Raw genomic sequence first — 7,763 nt, 5'->3', positions numbered from 1 at the left:
TTCCCCCTGTTCACCACATTTCTGAGTATTTTTTCTTGCAGTTACCCAACCAGTTGGTTTCTGAGGGAAAACAAAATCTATGCTCACAAGCCCACATGCAGCAGCACAAGGGAGTTTGTCCCAGAGAGGGAATGGTGCACTTCAGCCAAGTCCTCATCCTGCAAAACCTGCAAAACCAAGCAGAAGACCAACCCCAGTGTGTCCACATGATCCTTTTCCCCCCCTGAACGGCATAAAAAAAATTCATTTCCGTTTTATTTCTTGCAATGGTTGTGCCCCTTACTGGCAGACCACCGGCCTCCTTCCCTGGCACATGCAGTGTTTGTTACATGCACCACTACTGGAGTAAGGAACAAAATATCACCTGTTTTCATGCATAATAAAAACCTCTCAAGGCCACCAGATCTTTTCTGGGGCCATGGTTGAACTGGCAGAAGCCTATCCCTTGATGGCAGTGCTGCCAAGCACCCTGAGGGTGGATAAGCCCAAAGAGCCAGTGGTGAACTCCAGGTTTTCACGTCCTCAAGTGCTGCCTCTGAGGGAGCTGGCAAGAACAAATGGGAATCACTGCTTTGCTTTGCTTTGCATTAGTGGGCTGCAGGCTGGGGTGACAGGATTGGGAGGATCCAATGGAAAGCCACAACCGAAGCTGCTGCATCCCAAAATTTCATCGTCAACGTGAGGCTTCCTGACAGCCGAACGCCTCCCCACAGCTGCCTCTCATCGACACAACACGTGGTGTGAGTGCCGCCTTCCTGAGGTCACGCTGCAGTGCTTTCACACAGCAGGGATGAGGCATCCTTGTGGGATTTGGCAGGCTCTTGCTGGACCAAATTCAGGATGGCCTCAAGCCCGGAGCCGTGGCTCCATGAGGCTGTCCTGCCCCGGGGAGAAAACTGCAAAGAACACGTGGTCCTGTTGGGCCCCCCATGTCCCTTCAGGTGCTCATAGTTAGGGAGATTTAGGAGGAAGGCAGGGAGTGCCAGCTGCTAACCCGTTTCAAGCCACAAAGTTATCAATGACTTGTTGCCTTCATTTTGGTTTAATTTTAGACCTGCTCATTTTGGGCACATTCTCTGAAAATACAGTCCATAATAGAAAGGAAAAGATCTTGTATTTATTGCTAGAAATGGACATGTTTTTCACCTCCTCCATGTTCTAGCCAAGTCATCCACTGCCAGGCAAGGTCCCTGGAGCCCCTTGGAAATGATCTCAAGGACTTCTGTGGTAGGACAGTGACTCCCCACAAAGCCTGCCCTGCGCTTCTACCCCTTCTCCAATGGAAGTGGGTGGATTTCATCCCTTTAGTTCTTGCCTGCTGCACACTGGACTTCCCAGCCCCATCTCTGCTGAAACAACCTTTATCACAGATTCTCCTGCTTAGTAAATCCTCTTACTTAAGGCCATGTTTGCTTCCCTTCCTTAGTTAGAGACAAAAGACTTTAGCTGGAACCCCTGCTGAAATGTTTTCTTCATGCTACTAAATAGTCACGGAGAAGCCAGATGAAACATCAGAAAACAATTTATTTCTAGTGTCCACACCACTGCACATCGGTGTCCCTGCCCAGTGAGGGGGAGGGTTGGAACTTTAAGGTCCCTTCCAGTGTCAACTGTTCTTGGATTCTATGATATTGCCACCATAATCCCATTTTGGTGGCAAAGTCAGAATCTCAGATGCTTTTGGATGACCTCACAGCTGTTCAGGCTTTGCTGGTGGCAGCACAAATCCTCTTGGAGCACTATCAGCTGCCATCCTTTCCAACCAAGATGGGGTGGAAGGGGTTGAAGTTTGCCCCCAACACTGTTCTTCGAATGTTGGATGATAAATCTGTTAATTGTGAAGCATGTTTAATGTTTTGTCAATTTCCAAGGACATGCTTACCCAAGTGCAACCCATGCCTTCAGTGAGGTCCTGAAGGCTTCCTGAGGGCAGCCATGGTCCATCCTGGTGGGCCAGGCTGTGGCAGCAGAGAAAACACCTGGAGAGGAGCAAGTGAGCAACCTCATGCCACAGAATGGGTCTCTTCTCCAAACCAAAGTCATCCAGGAGGTCCCCAGCAAAAATGGGTAGAAGTGAGGCACAGTTGCACCGTGAAACATCTTGAGAGGACACAGTGGCACCTCCCCAGAGAAGGGATTTTCCATTTCTTGATCAGAAATAGTAACTCCAAGGCTTGTGAGTCCCTGCCATGCTACTCTAGGCTGTCTGAGGCAGTGAGGGAGGGGATGACATCTACGCCCTGGTTGTCAGGCAGCATCATGTCCTGGGAGGGCATCAGCACTGCTGGAGGAGGCTCAGAGGGGAGTGGTGCATACTTGTCCCATTAATCGTTTGCCACACAGCGATGGTTCCTACAGCAGCAGAAGTGAGTGGTCCCAGTGCACATATTTTGGTTTTCTGAAGCACCTTTCTGAGCAGAGTGACTTTCTGCCTCACAGTGTGTGAGTAGGAGGCACTGAAACCCATCCAGGCACAGATGAGCCCTGTGCTACAGCCCGAGTCCTCCTGGTGGGGGAAGCTGCTCTCGGGCTGGTCTTACTCATCTGGCTGCAGCAGACCTCTGGCAGCTTGTAGAAAGCCATCCACACCTCCATTACCCAAATTCATGAGTGCGTGTCCATGAGGAGGTCCTTACAGAGCTTGTAGGGGTAGCAGTGAGGGCTAAATTTCAAGGTCCTGGCTAAGCTTCTTACCCAGCAGTGAAATTGTGCCTTGAGTGCAGCCATGAAGGGTGAAACATTGCAAACATAAAGCCAGACCCTTCTGTCCTGGGTACATTTTCATAGAGGAGGTGTCCTAAAATTTTCAATCCTGGTCAAGTTTCCACTGGGGTTGGCACACAATGAGCCCCGAAGATCCTTGCCCAAAAAATCCCACAATGAGTAATTGCTAAGGGTCACTGCTCAGGACCTCAGAAATAGAGCTCAGGCTAGGAAAGGTCTCTGAATGACAAGATGAGGCCAGTGAGCAGCCTGAGCAAACAGCCTCATTCCAGCAGCAGAGAGAGCCACAGCTGCTGAAGGACAGGAGACCTGGGCTGCCTCCCCTGCCTTGGGCTATGCTTATTACCAGGAGCATGCAATGCTATGTGCTCCAAGAGCTGTATTTTGCCCCATCAACAACCCCTGAAAGCCAACAGCTTTTCCCATTCTGCAACTAGGTCCTGATCAAATTCCTCCAAAAATATTTAATGGTTGGATTCAATGACCTTAGAGACTCACTGATCTTTTCCAAACTGTGATTCTGTATGAAGGTGGGTGCTTCAAAGTCAGGCTTTTCTCCTCAGCTAAACCATACCTGACCTGTCCAGGAGCACTTTCCCTTTTTTCTCCCTAGTTTTTTTAAGCTCTGGGGTAGAACATGAGTGAGTTTTATCTTCTGCTATGTGTCTTTGCCGGAGAAATCCAGAAACAGCCAGAAATGTTTTACAAGCTTATCAAAGGCAATAACTGTTCTCTGCTTGAGTGAAGAGGCTTTCACAGGAGTTTGGCTGCACTGATGGGGAGCTAGCTCCACAATACAGGCGTGGTCCCCGAGCTTTACCCGTAGCTGTGGGAAACGACCTCACATGCTGCCAAGTTCAGGCTGTGCAGAGACGGCGAAGGCACCACCGCATCGCAGGGTGCGAGGAGCCGGCGGGAGCAGGGGGCTCCCGCGGAATACAAATTCCACCGAGAAGCCAAATCCTGCAGCTTCAGCAGAAAAGTTTGGGAAACTGTTAGGAAGGGCACGCCACGGGAGCTGCGGTGTTGCCAGTTGGAAGCCGCAAATAAGGCAAGCAACGAGTTGATTTACTGTGATGGCCAGCATGCTGGGCCACACTCCGGTGTGTGGCGGGAGGGGACGATGCTGTCGGCTTTGTCAGCCACAGAGATTTGACCCAGTGCTGGGAGGCTGAAAGTGCTCTGCGTGTATTGTAGATACAGCTATATGTATAATATGGCCAAGCTAGCCTGAGCTTTGGCATCTCTAGTCCATGCTCCACCACACTGGGCTTTGAGACAGGGTTTGTCATTTCTGCCTCTTCGGGAAGTTTGGGACTGGAAAGAAAGTTTAAAAAAAAGACATTTTTTTCATGCAAAGGGGAATAGGCTGAAAAAATCAAGATCAGAAAGTCAAAAGGCCATGCAAGAGGTTAAACCGGCAGGTACTACCTCTCCAGGGGACGTGGCATTTTTGCTTGGTGCTGTTCCTGCTGAGCCTGGAGCTCAAGGGGCTGGTCCTCAGCTCGTGGCAGCTCTGCCCAGCCCAGCACAGGTGCCAGCTGTCCTCCTTGCCCTCTGTCCCAGTGTCAGCGCTGAGGTGGCTGTGCTCCAGCAGCTGCATGGCACCACCAAACCCTGCCTCCAGCTGCAGAGCCACCACCCTCCCTCGTCACAGCCACCTCTCCCTGCCCCCGGGTGGCTCCGACTTCCCGGGAATGCAGTGGGGTGCTGCGGTCTCCCAGCAGGCAAGAATCCGCATGCCAGACCCTTTGGAGAGCTCATCCCTGAGGGAGAAACGTCCCAAAAGCTGGCATGGCAAAGCAAGAGCTGGTTCAGGCAGCCTGCAGGGCTGTGGGAGCACCACCCTGTGCCCCTGCTTGCCTGGGGTCCCTCTTTTAGGGACTTCCCATGAGGAATGCAGTTATCCCAGCCAGTGATTATGGGCAGAGAATGCCTGCAGTCCCCACCACGCCCCAGCAGCCCCTCACAGCCCTAGGACCAAGGCTGCAATGTCTGCCCTGCAGGGCTGGGCACAGCAGCACCCTTGCTGCTACAGACAATTTTTTACCTGCCCAGCAGCAGCACTAAGTTGCAACAGGCATTAAAATCCTGACTTCTCAAGTGAATGACAGCTCCAGGATCGGGCTGTAGCTTCTTGGGTCTCCCCTACCGTGTGTTGGTTGCAACTCTGTGGGACAGTAGATTTCATCTGACTGTCTGGGAAGTGGGGACACAAAGCCACCGAGCTGGAAACACGACAGCTTGTCAGGAAATAAGCACAGGACTTTTTTCCGGAGATGGAAGTTTGATGAGATCAGCTCATGAATTCATCCAAAGGCACAGAGCAACTTCTGCATTTTTTAGAGTCCTGGAAGATTAGAAGCTCCCATAAACTTTAATGAGATACTTCTGCAAAACCATTAGTAGACGCTGTTGAAAAGCAAATTATAGCCATTTATGGGGACCTGAGAAACTCCCGCAGCTATTCACTCAACGAGAGCTGGCAAAGCAGCTTTCCTTTCAAATTTCATAGTCCCCTTTGTCAAGAACTTCTCCTTTCTCTTGTCAGGCTTTAATTAAATTTGCCCAGAATGGATACATTTTTCCTCCCAAGCCACTTGTCCAGGGGCCAGCCTGGAGCTGGATTCAGCCAGGCAGATCACCCGCTGCACTCCAGGCACCATAATTCCCTGGGGAAAACCACGGTCCTGAACAAACCCAGGCCTCACCTGATGTCTGAAAGGATGATGTACCAGGTGGCCTCCAGGAACCCCAAATGATGGGCAATTGGAACTTTTAAAGCTAATTTGGCAAGATTCCTGATCTGATCAGAAGAGAGGTGGATGTGGCTTTTGAACATATCAAATGGCTTTTAATGCCTTTAATGAAACCTGGGGAGAGAGTAAATTTCTTAGCTGCTTGACTGACCTTTTTAAAAAAGGCACAATACATCTCAGCCTTTCCCAGAGAAGAGAGCAACTCCAGCATGTCACCCTTCACCTTCAAGATTTGTCTGCAGGGCTGTGTCATTACTGCAGCTAATTAGAGACTTCAAGCTGATTATGAGAATTGCAGTAAGTGGAGTTACAAAATCCCTGGGCCTGATACTCCTTAATACAAAAGCCACTTTACACTGACCCAGCCTTAAAATACCCTGTGATGATGCAAAGTGCTCTTAAAGCAATTGGGATCTCCACATGCATTCCGAGGGACTGGCACACATCGCAGACCACCAGCAGATGAGGCTGATGGGGCTCTCAAAGGCCCCATCTGCCCCCAGGGTGAAATGAAAGTGTCTTTCTGGTCGAAGAGAGTCAGGTCTTTCACCACAAACTAAAACAAAACAAAATATATTCAAGCAACTACCTGAAGAGCTGACTGATATCGACCCAATAAAAGCAGAATAAAAATGTTGCTGAGTCCATTTGCAGGTACCTCTGGGGGTGTCTTAACCTTAAGAAGCCAGTAAAACTTCCCCTCTGAGTCGACTCTGACGAACTTGCATCGTTGAACTCTCCCTAAACTTCAGATGTATTTTGAACTGGGTACAAACCTGGAAAGAAGAGCTCAAGTTTTCCATATTAGTGATACTGAGAAAGGAAAGGATCATCCTATGTTGTTTTCAAATAACTCAAAGCAATAGATTGTCCACAGAACAACTGTTGAACCTAAAGTGCCAGGGATGCACCTGTGGCCTGGAAGTGACCATTTGGGTAACAAGGTGCCAGTGCATGGCCCTAACAGGGAAGAGCCACCCTCCTCACAACAGGGGGGATCCTACCAGCCCCAGCAGCCCCATCCTCATGCCTTGGGATCTCCCAGAAGCTACCAGGGCAGAGGACTGCACACACGTGGCCACGATATTTGCAGAGAAAGGAAGCTGCAAGGGAAGCCTTATCTCTGGGCTAAGCACAGCTCCAAAAATATGACAGCATATCATGAGGCCCATGACCCCGGTCACCAGATGTAAGGTTACTGCCGTGGTGACATTTGGATTACAGCATCATCTATCACAGTGTTGAGTCAGCAAATAAATGCAGCCAATGGTTTACATTTCCCTGCCGATAAAATAATGCAGGAAAAGCATTTTGCTGCCAAGTGTGTGCCATCCAACCCCAGCCCCCCTGAGCCCGTGGGGCAGGGAGGGAGGGAGGGAGGGAGCTGGGGTCTCTGAACATGCGGGAATGACACCTCTACTCACCCTGAGCACCTCGAGGTCCTGAGTACCAGCATCAGGGTGGCACAGGAGCTTACACAGAAGAGCCAAACTACTGCATTCCCTCCCACTCACTTCCCAGGGCAGATCAGCCCTGTCCTGTGCAGAGGCAGCTCTTGCCGCTTGGAAGTAACCTCTGATACATAAAGGAACGTGAAAATCCAGACAAACCAGTATCCCCAGCTGGCAGTATCGGGGACCTCGACCCTGATGGAATGGCTGGTGGAAACTGGGGCTCCATCTCCTTCAGACCGGGCGTCCTCCTCTTTCCAGCGCCAGCGCTTCGGGCAAGGGGAAACCTCCGTGGTCACCTTTGCTCAATGGCAGATAAAAATCTTAGGAAGGACTTTTCTCCTGCAGTGGGAGGTTCTGCTGGGGAATGGGTATGAGCTGTGGGATAACACAGTGCCAGCCCCACACCCAGTGGGTTAGTGGAGGAATGGGATCAGCCTCGCTCCCTACATAGGCAAAACCAGGGCTTTATTGATGCCAGGGCTTTCAAAGGAAAAATTATGGTTAAGTGGGATGAAGAGTTGAGAAGCAACCTGTTTTTGCATGGAGGGAAGAGATGCTTGTGTATAAATAAACACATTTATGTATGTGTACAAACATTTTCCAATTTAAATAAAAATACATGTTTACATGGCTTAACAATCTCATATTAAAACAAATAAAAAGATGTAAAGATTTCTTCATGTCCTGAAACCTTCCTGTTGCCCTCACCTGCCCAAATATTTGATCCAGAAGAAATGTTCCAGGAGAGAGAGACAGAGTACGCCAAAGGACAGGCACAGCTGGATCTTGGAACACTTTTGGATCATGTCCTGGTCACAGCCAATAC

The 7,763-nt window shown here is 49.9% G+C and overlaps 1 long non-coding RNA gene across 1 annotated transcript; it reads right to left on the bottom strand.

The window, feature by feature from the left end:
- Window positions 1-1,507: 1,507 nt before the first annotated feature.
- Window positions 1,508-6,969, bottom strand: LOC125322350. Its single transcript, XR_007201962.1, has 2 exons — window positions 6,908-6,969; window positions 1,508-6,259 (listed from the first exon to the last, which is right to left on the bottom strand). It is a non-coding gene; the product is annotated as an uncharacterized LOC125322350 (long non-coding RNA).
- Window positions 6,970-7,763: the final 794 nt, after the last annotated feature.

The sequence above is a fragment of the Corvus hawaiiensis genome, chromosome 3 (genome assembly GCF_020740725.1).
Source record: "Corvus hawaiiensis isolate bCorHaw1 chromosome 3, bCorHaw1.pri.cur, whole genome shotgun sequence".
Taxonomy (NCBI): domain Eukaryota; kingdom Metazoa; phylum Chordata; class Aves; order Passeriformes; family Corvidae; genus Corvus; species Corvus hawaiiensis.
The sequence above is the reverse complement of the archived record's forward strand: the minus strand, read 5'-3'. Positions and strand labels throughout refer to the sequence as shown.